A 12,392-nucleotide genomic window follows, 5' to 3' on the forward strand; every position below is an offset into this window, starting at 1 on the left:
CAGCAGAAGAAAGAGCTAAAAACAGTCAATAAACAGACTCGAGGCATGTAGCGTAAGCCAGCATGCCATTAAAATACGCTGTAAAGGCCTTGGTCGAGGTCAGCACGACACCAGGCGCCATCGACCTTTATTGTAGGTGTATTTACTGCTTTTAAATATGAAGTACAGGTTAAAATCATGTACTACCAGCTTAACGCTCGTATCTTTTGTAAAAGAACAGAACAAATAACGGATATGTCCAAGGTCTGCTTGACGTTGACACGATTGCACAGTGCGCCATTATTTAGATACAATAAGTATTTAAAAACAGTTTGGTCTTTTTTTTTTTTTTTTTTTTCAAAGGGTGGACTTTGTATCCCCAGTATGAATGAAGTTGTATTTTCACTAAAATTGGACCATAGACTTCATAATCTATTGACGTGACACGGGAAACTGGGCCGATTCGTAGGGCGCCAATTTTCAAAAAAATTCAAACCAAATATTTACAAAACCAAAGCTGCTACCGACCTAAAACCAAAACAGGCACCTACTTTAGCCAAATAGGAGTCTCCATGAGCAGCGGCTTAAAAAAATTCAAGTCGTTCCCTTATGAAAACCTGATTATTTTTTATATAATCATAACACAACTTAAAATGGCTATAAAAGTCTCAGATTTTATACGAGATGCACAGAAATCACCAAATGCAAAGATAATCACCTATATTTTCAGGACCAATAGCAAAATTTAACATATCATATAAGTTTTTCACCAAAATAGCAACTTTTCATTTTTATTATTTACTGTTTTCAACAGCCAATAAATTACTCAATTTAACATCAGAAACTTAATACTTGAGAAAAAAATCCAGAATCAATTATAAATAATATGTAAATAGATAATAAATTCTATGTACAATCACAATTATCATTATACAGTATATACTGTTAGCGAATGAGGCTAGCAGCCGCCTCAAGTAAAAGGGGCTTTTCTGGCGAAAATTCTTGTGATTAAATGGTTAAATCACTAAATTCTTAATAGATATGGACGTAAAACAGTCCCGATTCTTGGTTAAAAGCAAAGAAACCGTACAGTTAGAATTTATTTTACATATATTGACGAAGTACAATGCTACTATGTTAGTGAATGAGGCTAGCGGCCGCCTGGCCTAACTGGAGCTTTTCTGGCAAAAATTCTTGTGAATAAATGCTTAAATCCCTGAATTCTTTATAGATATAGAAGTCAAACAGTCTCAGTTCTTGGTTAAAAGCAAAGAAACCTGACAGTAAACGTTTATTTTATGTATATTGACGAAGTACCATGCTATTTTGTTAGCGAATGAGGCTAGCGGCCGCCTGGCGTAAAAGGAGCTTTTCTGGCGAAAAGTGAAAAAATGCTTAAATCCATGAAGTCTTTATAGATATGGACGTAAAACAGTCTCGATTCTTGGTTAAAAGCAAAGAAACCGTGCACTTAGCGTTTATTTTACGTACATTGACGAAGTACAATGCTACTATGTTAGCGAATGGGGCTAGCGGCCGTCTGGCTTAAAAGGAGCTTTTCTGGCAGAAATTCTTGTGAATAAATGCTTAAATCCCTGAATTCTTTAGAGATATGTATGTAAAACAGTCTCGATTGTCCTGCCCAGATGTCTTGATGCCAGACTGTGCTGATTGACTGCCCAGATAGTCACTCTGGACTAAGTGTAGCCTCCTGCACCGCAGTTTAAAAACCTAAGAGTTCTATTTGACCCAGACTTATCATTTAAAGCTCATATTAAACAAACCTGCACAACAGCCTTCTTTCACCTGTGCAAATAGCCAAAATTAGAAATATTTTGTTTAAAAACTATGCAGAAAAATTAATTCACGCATTCGTTACATCTAGATTGGATTACTGTAACTCCTTACTTGCAGCAAGACTTTTAATAGAACTAATAGAAGAGAGAACACATCACCCCTGTGCTCCAAGCGAAGCCCTTCACTGGCTTCCAGTCGAGTTTAGAATTAAAATTTAAAATCCTCTTTCTTACATTTAAGACCATTAATGGTTTGGGGCCATCTTAACTCACCGATGCGCTGGTTCCATACTGTCCCAACAGAACACTCCGTTCTCAGAATGCAGGTCTACTGGTAGTTCCCAGGGTCTCTAAAAGTACAGTAGGAGCTCGAGCCTTTAGCTACCAAGCTCCTATCTCATGGAATCAGCTTCCAGCTAGTATTAAAGAAGCCAACACAGTCTGTACATTTAAGATTAGATTAAAAACTTTCCTATTTGACAAAGCTTATGGTCAGGCTAGTTGAAATCGGACGAGACTCAAAATCCAGTCTAAGCTGCACTAGAAGTTATAATGCTGGGGGAAGTACAGCCACTGAGCCCTATCCCCTGTTTCTCACTTTACCTACCACTTGTCTTTACTTTATTTCTCTTTTCTAATTCTAATATCTAGTTTACTAGTCTCTTTATCACTAGTCATCCGGTGTCCCCTTTCCCCTATTTTTCAGCCGCAGCCTCCTGACTGTCCTGACCCCTGGCTGGATGGACGTCCTCATGGACGTCCTCATTACCCCCCCCCCCCCCTCATCTCATCTAGCTAGATGGACCCCCTCTTGTTTCTTCACTCCATTGCATCTCTAAAAAACGGTACCTCCTGCTGCTAATACCCACCATCAGTCCTGGTGCATCTAAAGCCTGTCCGTCCTGGGAGTGGATCTCTCCTGACTGTGGTTCTCCCCAAGGTTTCTCATTTTTCCCCAAAGAGTTTTTGGAGTTTTTCCTTGCCGACATGGAGGGTCTAAGGATGGGGGATGCCCAGGTCATGAAGGACATGAACTCTATCTAATGCACCTACTGTTTCTGACTGTGTATCATATTGACTCTGCAAAGCCCTCTGAGACAACCTTGTTGTGATATAGGGCAAGACAAATAAAAATAATCAATGAATATCAATCAATGAATGCATGCTTCAATCACGCATGCATGGTATGCAAAATATTTACCTTGAATCCTCCAACAAATCACTCCTGAGACAATCCTTCCTGTTTGTATGCGGTACAGCTTTCGTAGTGAAATCCAATCGTAAGTAAATCCAAGCTTAAACCCGACATGAGCGTGTGCCGTCTCCAGCTATTACTAAATGAAACTCTGCCCCCTCTGATAAGGCATCGCGCAAAGAATGACAAAGATACACATCAATAGTAATGATGTCTATGGTTGGACAAATACCGTAATTTTGCACTATAAGGCGTACCTGACTATAAGCCACCACCAACCAAATCTGACACAAAAACTACATTTGTTCATACTAAATAAAACACACTGGACTATAAGCCACAACTGTCCTTACTGTATTATGGGATATTTACACCAAGAGATAATAACCGGCAACACTTTATTTGACAGCGGCATCATACGACTGTCATAAGATCAAATGAACCACCATGAAGCTTCATTGATTCAAGCAGCTTCATTTGGATATCACTGCGCTGTAGTGGGAGACAGTCAAGCTCTGCTGTCACCTTCTATCAACGCTGTTGTTGCCCAACATGCCTCCAAGCATGCATTGCAGCGCTACAAATGTAAATAGCAATCAAAATTCATAATCTGTGCTAATTATTTCTTCAGTTACTGTTCCTGTTGTTTCATTAATTGCTAGTTATGGTATTTGGTAACACTTGACAGTGGTGCCACAAGACTGTCATAAGACCATCATAATTGTGAAATGACACTGTCATGAGCATTAATGAATGCTTATAACGAGGAGTGTGACAATATCTCGATACAGCGATATATCACAATATTTTGCAACCCGATCGGTTATCGATATGCTCCCGCCAAGTATCAATACTTTTATTTTACATATTGGCCATACAATGGAGTTTGGACGCTGTAAACTGCTCAATGTTTGTTGAGCAATTCCTTGGCGGTCCACTAGGGGCGCTCAAGAGTGGCGGTGAAGGTTAAGTGCGCACAAGTCGTCAAGAGAAGAAGAGAGGAAGCTCCAAGTGGGTTGGAAAAAATAAAAAAAGCCTCGTGAGAACGGTGGAGGAAAAAGTGAGAAAAATATTGATACAAATAACCCATGTGGACACACTTTGGATTTTACACCAACAAGAAAGGAAGAAGGACTTTGCTGCATGCAAGAATTGTCTAAATAAAAATAAGGTTCACTGGGAGCTGGTGATGAAGTGGTCACCGGATTTCTTCACTGCTTCGCTTTCATCACTTGAGGTAAGAAAGTTCTGCAATGTACTAGTAATTGATTTTTTCATTTACATGTATTATTTTGATGACATTTGGTGTAGAATGATATAAAATAAACCAGGACCCTAAACTGGATGAAAATGATTATCGGAACAAGCCTACATGAATTCACTCATTTATTTGATATTGAGAACCACTTTGCATCTAGTTTACTACACAAACTGTTGTTACTGCCATTTTGATACAATAAGCTATAAAAATGGTTTGAATAGCTTCCATGTATTATTTTGATGACATTTGATGTTGAATGACATGAAATAAACCAGGACCCTAAACTGGATGAAAATGAATATCAAGCAAGCCTACATTAATTTACTGGTTTGATATTATTTGAGAACCACTTTCCATCTAGTTTACTACACAAACTATTACTACCATTTTGATACAATAAGCTATGAAAATGGTTTGAATAGCTTCCAAGATATATAATGTGATGCGCATTATAATTAATGTAGCCTACATATTAAAAATAGGTAATTATTTTTAATTTCTATAGATGCAATTCAGATTTTTTTTTTTTAATTCACTCAATACTTCCAACACAAAAAATTGTGTTTTCAGCTCAAAAACTATTAGGTAGCTAATATTTTTTTTATTTATTTTGTTGTTTTAAGGTGAGGAAGAATGTGACTGAGTCCGACATCTCAAATGCCGAAGCAGATGGTGGAAATGCTCAAACCAATGCTTTTGGCAACAAAGGTCATATACGAAGACCCACCAGTTTTATCATTGCCCCACTCCAAGCTCAACTGCTGACTGACACCGACAGCACTGTAAAAATGTTTTCAAAAGATTTAACACTTTAAAGAAATTAAGGGTGCCATTCAACATGATCTCTCCAAGAAATATAAGTGGTTGTGGTTTGTTTCCTTTATATGTGCAGGTACACAATTTGCAGTTGATTTATATTTTACAGCAATGATGCACTCAAAAGGTGTCACTGTTTAATAAATGACAGTATTTTTTCTATTTTGGAACTTTTTTTTCTTTTCAACAGTTGTATCGTAGAATATCATGTATCAAATTTCTGACCAATATATTGATAATCGCTGTATCGTGATACCGTGAGATAATCGTTATCCTGAGCCTTGTATCGCGAATCGTATCGTATCATGAGATGCCCTGAGGTTCCCACTCCTACTTATTACAGATGTCATTTTGAGTTATCTGGAAAATTATCTCACTTTTGAATGGATGTAAAAGATCCAAGCTGGACATAAATGGCGTTAGTGACATTAAAAAATAATGCATGCTAGGAGGCATGTATTACCTATTAAGCCAAATTAATCAACAAATAAACTACACTGGACTATAAACCGAAGGATTAAAAATGAAGGGCAAAAGTAGCGTCTTATAGTCTGAAAATTACAGCACTCAGTACCATCTCTTATTTCATTTATTGCTGTCAAAGTTCAAATTTCAACTCTGGAGGAAGTTCAAGCTTTACCATAGACAGCACAGATAATGACATACAGTGGGGAGAACAAGTATTTGATACACTGACAATGGGAAAACCCATTGGCAGTGTATCAAATACTTGTTCTCCCCACTGTACATGTCCAAGTACTCCTTTGTACAAATGAAACTAAAGTAGTAAAACGTTATACGCACACGCTGTCCATGTTCTATGGCATTTTGCAAAATGTCTCCAGTAATTGCTGAAAGTGCTGGTTTGAAGCACTCAAGAGCCTTGCATTAGCTTTCTTCAAAGAAAGTCTAAGTATGAAGGTTTGTCACGTAATATGAATCACCGAGTACAAATGCCACATTACGCGTCATTATGTGGAATTACAATCAAAAGCATGCAGCTGTCCATATATCTTGTTCTCTTAAAGCGATCAATCCAAACCCATTTTCAGTTTTTTTTGTCCTCAACTGATGCATTAACAAATGTGTAATTTATTAAAAAATTCAAGCCCAAGGGCGTAGTTTTGGTCTCAACATTGATAGTGAAGGGAATAGTTGCCTTTCTCGCACACACCATATAACTGTTTGCATTACTTTAACACACATAATATAATCAATCAGGGAATAGTATCATTTCTCATATTTACTGTAGGACTGTTTATATTACTCTAACATACCTAATATAAAATAAATAGCACTTACACCATAGTTTAATGAAAAGCAGAATAGAGGATACACAACGCTATCTTATCACAGAAGCCCAACGCGTCATGAGCAAGATTGACGCACCAAATCTTGCAATCAGTTCTCCCGGGCACTCCAGGACAAAGAGCAGGGCGCTTGGTCCTAAAACAAGTAGTATCGCCCAACCAGGATAACAAGTTGATAGCGCGGACGCCTTGGACGTCAAGACCTGCGTTGGTCGGCGTGGCAACCACGCCCCAGCCACAAAGGATGACGCACGAACCTGACCTGCCACAGAGGGATGATCCGAAGACAACACCCATCCACGCCTTTAGGCCCGGCCCACTCCACCGCAGCTTTAAAAAAACCTGAACATTTAGATAACACAGTCGCTGCTCGGGAGCATTCCAGTGTGTCCGTTGCGGACCTTGGATCCGACACTTCCTCTCATTTGTCTGTGTTTTTGACCATTGTCGACGAATAAATTGTCAACCTGTTTTCGGTGAGCCTTCTTTAAACTTTTGGAACATAGAGTCAGTACAAAGGGTTAACATGGGAGTGAACGTGCGGAATCTTGGCCCCCACCGGTTGGCTTACGGGAGCGGTGCCAGCGGAACAGAATTTCGTTCGGCTGGCGATATTTCCACAGCTTGGGGGGGGGGGGGGGGGGGGGGGGGCGAATTCCTTCAGTAGGGAGGACATAACAGCAATACCTGCATGTACACTTTTTGCTGGGGATGGGACATTATAAGACCAAACAGATTGGGTAGGTTAAATGGTAGGTTAAATGATCAAAGCAAAATACAGTGGTATGAAAAGTATCTGAACCTTTTGGGATTTTTTTACATTTTTGCATAAAATCACCATCAAATGTGATCTGATCTTTGTCAAAATCACACAGATGAAAAAACTGTCTGCTGTAACTAAAACCATTCAAACATTTATAGGTTTTCATATTTTAATGATGATAGTATGCAAACAATGACAGAAGAGGGAAAAATATGTTAGGGAACCATCACATTTAATATTTTGTGCCCCCCCCCTTCGGCAGCAATAACTTCAACCAGATGCTTCCTGTAACTGCAGGTCAGTCTGGCACATCGATTAGGACTAATCTTGGCCCACTCTTCTCTACAAAACTGCTGAAGCTCAGTCAGACTCTTGGGATGTCTGGCATGAATCACTGTCTTTAGGTCATGCCACAGCATCTCAATGTTGTTCAAGTCTGGACTTTGACTTGGCCACTCCAGAACGTGTGTTTTGTTCTTTTGAAACTATTCTGAAGTTGATTTACTTCTGTGTTTTGGATTATTGTCTTGTTCCAGCATCCATCCTCTTTTTAGCTTCAATTGTCTGACAGATAGCCTGAAACTCCAGACACACCACTGTTCCAGCTATAGAGTCTGGCGACTGTTCAGCGGATCAAATTCCCAGGGCGGAGCAAGCCACACCCAACAGACAGTGGAGATGACTAACCAGCGACTGGTGGACGTGACGTTGGTAAAGCGACAAGAAACTAGCGCAAGGACGTAAACATACGAAGAAAGCGGAGAACGGAGAAGTTTATTCAACATGGCTATCGCGAGACAGACGGTTGGTTTTAGCAACTCCATGTGTTTTTGGTCATTTAAAACCGAATTTACCGCTGATAGGAACACATTCTCGGCTCTCGTGTTCACCCTCTGTGTAGTTGCTCGTTATTAACATGTCACGCAAATAAATGAATCAGATTGCATGGATGATTATGTTCGGGCTCGAGAGGCCAATAAGGGCTGGATCACAATCTGGAGTCTGGAATTCCAGGCTATCTGACAGATGGCCTCAGGTATTCCTGCAAAACATCCTGATAAACATTTGAATTCATTATTCCATTAATGATTGCAAGTTGTCCAGGCGCTGAGGCAACAAACAGACCCAAATCGTGATGCTCCCTCCACCATGCTTCACGATGGAGATGAGGTGTTGATGTTGGTGAACTGTTCCATTTTTCCTTCACACATGACATTGTGTGTTACTCCCAAACAATTCAACTTTGGTTTCATCGGTCCACAAAATATTTTGCCAAAACTTCAGTGGAGTGTCCAAGTGCCTTTTTGCAAACAAACGAGCAACATTGTTTTTTTTAGACAGCAGCGGTTTCCTCCGTGGAGTCCTACCATGAACACCATTCTTGGCCATTATTTTACATATAGTTGATGTGTGCACAGAGATATTGGACTGTGCCAGTGATTTCTGTATGTCTTTAACAGACACTCTATGGTTCTTTTTTACCTTTCTGAGTATTCTGCGCTGAACTCTTGGCGTCATCTTTGGTGGACAGCCACTCCTTGGAAAGAAGCAACAGTTCCAAACTCTCCCCATTTGTAGACAACTTCTCTGACTGTCGACTGATGAACATCCAGACTTTTAGAGATGGTTTTGTATCCTTTCCCAGTTTTATACAAATCAACAATCCTTGATTGCGGGTCTTCAGACAGCTCTTTTGACCGAGCCATGATGCACATCAGAGACTACTTCTCATCAAGATATTTCTTACCAGATTTGTGTTTTATAGTGGGCAGGGCAGCTTTAAACCACTCATCAGTGATTGGGCACACACGACTTAAATTGTTTGGTAAAAATTGGTTTCAATTAGTGCTGCAACGATTAATTGATTAACTCGAGTAGTCGATGAGGAAAAAAAAAATCGTATTAAATTTAGCTGCTTCGAGTATTCGTTTAATTAAAGTGGCATTGTAATGGTTTGCATTTAGTTTTACTGATTTGGATGGATACACTGCCTCTAGTCTGCCTCATTTTACATGGCTGAATCCAGCTGCTCCATGTTAAGACTAACATAAGCTTTTATTTGAGTTTTTTTTAATGCATTTGTAATTTAGTTTATTGGCATATTTATCCATTTTTTGTGGGAATGTGTGTCTGAACCATTTGTTAGGAGCATTGTGGGACAAAAAATGTTAGCGTTTTAATAGCATTTAAGCTAGCGGACTTTTGCTATGTAAGTTAGCCAATTGTTCCTTTGTTGTACATAGATCCTTATTTTTTTACCGTTTGAGGCTCACTTGAGGTATTTTAATTTTTCATGTTCCTTATCCGATTACTCGATTATTCGAACTAGTTCATCGATTAATCAACTACTAAAATAATTGATAGCTGCAGCCCTAGTTTTAAATTGCTCTTTAAGTCTCCTTAGGCAGAGGGTTCAATTATTTTCCCCCCGTCTGTCATTGTTTGCATGCTATTCTCATTAAAATATGTAAACCTATAAATGTTTGGGTGGTTTTAGTTTAAGCAGACAGTTTTTTCACCTGTGTGATTTTGACAAAGATCAGCTCACATTTGATGGTGATTTTATGCAAAAATGTGGGAAATTCCAAAAGGTTCAGATACTTTTTCATACCACTGTACCTATCAAAAAAATGTGTATTACAATTTTTTGCCAAATTCCGATCACGTGATCGAATTAGGCACATTCCTATTCTGTACTGAAACATCAATACTACTAACTGCTCAAATAAAACACAATTCCACAGTACTTGTGTAGACTATTAACAGCCTGGCAAACATTGCAAAGCAATCTGGATCGTCAAAAACAACAAAGTCAGTCATGATAGCGACTTGTGATTACCATCGCATCTGGCTGTTGCAATGCTGTTTTGTAATTATGCTATGCAAACGGAACAAATATGCATAAATGGAACGTTACCACAAACGACGTCATTAGGATCTTAACGTTATATCAGAATAAAGCTGTATCGACACACAGTAGTTTAGGAATTACTGTTGAGAAGAATAAGGCAATGGCTTTTATTGACCAACTCTACCTTCGTGATCTGCTACCGTGCGGCGTCGGATTGGCCGAATGCAGCCTGAATAAACAATTGTGCACTTGTGAGTTTATACGCTGCCATATTGAGTGGATTAACAAAGATGGGGTCAAAGCCTGCGCGGCCGTATCTTGTTTATCAGCATCTGAAAGGCATATTTGGATGCACAGGACTGTTTGTTTGCAGACTGTGTGTTCACAGAGGGGTCACGTGTCGGCGCCAAGGCTCGTAAGAAAGGTCGGCGAGCGCGTTGACACAACGCTGTCTTGCAAATATTAAGTAGAAGCGCAAAAAAACAAAGATTTTTCCAAGTGTTTGGCTTCATTTGCTTAGTTTTAACTTGAAAATGTAATGTTTCAAGTCAATTTGAAAACCGTACAAAATGATCTAATGTTCTAATTGAATTTTAACACATCGATCAAGGCAAATTTTCCACATCTGAGATATGACAACTGAATGTCTTACCTTGAGAAGCGGAATCGCCGTCACTTCAAGACCAAGTGATACCTTGAGAAATCGCCATTGCTTCAATTTTCTTTGTGCCTACATGAATAGAGAAGGCTTTGAAAATGCTGCACAGGTAATATTCATTTACGCAACAAACATTAAACCCGAGATAAATAAATCAGATTACTATGCACTAATAATGGGAGGTTGGAATGTACCTTAAAATGGCTCTCATTAAATCGAGCTTAAACTAACAGTAGAATTCACGGGCTATTTAATTAGCCAATCAGGACAACACTGCAGTATGCTATATGTTCATGCATTTTACATGTTCAGGCATCAAGCCACATAAAATCGCCTGCAAAGGAAACGAGCAATCAGTCAGCAATAGCAACACATCATTTACAACTGCAGTGTTATTAAAGGGCTGATTTGCTTTTCATTTGTGAGACTTTTAAGAGGACGACCAATTTCATATAGCAGCAATAATAGCTGTTTACACACGTTCATTACCATGTTTAATTGGAAAGAACTAATGATTTTAGGGTGTTTGGTTTTAATATTGGGTTCCCCTCTACATCACTAACACTGCTGGCGCACTCACCCTGCTCTGTCATACCCTAATCTGACCTATTGTCCCTTTTCCTATCAGTTATGAGCTGTATCCTCTTCCCACATGGCCTCTAAATAGGATAACAGATGTTAATGGGGGAGCTGTTCAATATTATCAGGTTGCCAATAATATCAGCGGATAAAAGCATTTTAAATTGATATCGAATAAGATCGACATTGGGTTTTCAGGATTGGTTTTGGGCCAATATGCATGTTGCCTTAGATGTAAATGTAGAAGCCTTCTGCCTTAGTGCAAGGTTGGTCACAGCTCAGCACCGTAGTTATTAGAGGACAGAACCTCTTGGTAACTCATGATACGATTTGCGATACAAAGCTCACGATAATGACGTTCATAGCCGTCAATGGCATAGCCTTACTTGGCTGCCAGTTGAATGTCAATGTGCTGTAATGTAAAGTGTATGATCATAAATCACAGCAACACGTTTTTTTTGCCATGTAAAAAAATGAATGCAAAATTTGGACGTGCATGGCTTGCAAAAATGCCATTTGGAAAAAATGCCACATACCAAAATTTTTAAAAAGTCACATTCCAAAATGCATTTTCCCACATATCCCAATAATGCCACATACCACATAAAATTTACATACCAAAACCCATTTTGCCACATGCTAAAAAAATACCACATACCAAAATCCAGGTTGCCACATAGGAGATTCCATTTTGCCACATACAAAAAAATGGCACATACTAAAATCCATTTTGCCACATACCAAAAAAATATGCCACATTCCTAAATCCATTTTGCCACAAACCCCCACCCCCAAAAAAGACATACCAAAATCCATTATGCCACATACAAAAAAATGCCACGTACCAAATATAAAGGCACATACCAAAATCAATTTTGCCACAAACAAAAAAAAAGCCACATGCCAAAAACATGCCACATGCCAAAATCCATTTTGCCACATGCCAATAAAAATGCCACATGCCAAAATCCATTTTGCCACATACCCCCCAAAAAACCAGATACCAAAATCCATTTTGCCACATACAAAAAAATGCCACATGCCAAATTCCATTTTACCACATATCAAATAAAAATGCCAAATGCCATTATCCATTTTGCCACATGCCAAAAAAATGCCACATACCAAAATCCATTATGCCACACACACAAAAAATGCCACATGCCAAATAAAAAAGCACATAC

General features: G+C 38.9%; 1 long non-coding RNA gene across 3 annotated transcripts in view; it reads right to left on the minus strand.

Moving 5' to 3' along the window:
* Positions 1 to 12,392, minus strand: part of LOC130928401 (uncharacterized) — a 141,177-nt gene that overhangs the window by 45,052 nt on the left and 83,733 nt on the right. For all 3 annotated transcript variants that reach the window (XR_009066680.1, XR_009066679.1, XR_009066678.1), the window contains one exon: positions 10,624 to 10,701. This is a non-coding gene — a long non-coding RNA (uncharacterized LOC130928401). The remainder of the gene's footprint in view (positions 1 to 10,623; positions 10,702 to 12,392) is intronic.

Source organism: Corythoichthys intestinalis, chromosome 13 (assembly GCF_030265065.1).
Source record: "Corythoichthys intestinalis isolate RoL2023-P3 chromosome 13, ASM3026506v1, whole genome shotgun sequence".
NCBI classification, from domain to species: domain Eukaryota; kingdom Metazoa; phylum Chordata; class Actinopteri; order Syngnathiformes; family Syngnathidae; genus Corythoichthys; species Corythoichthys intestinalis.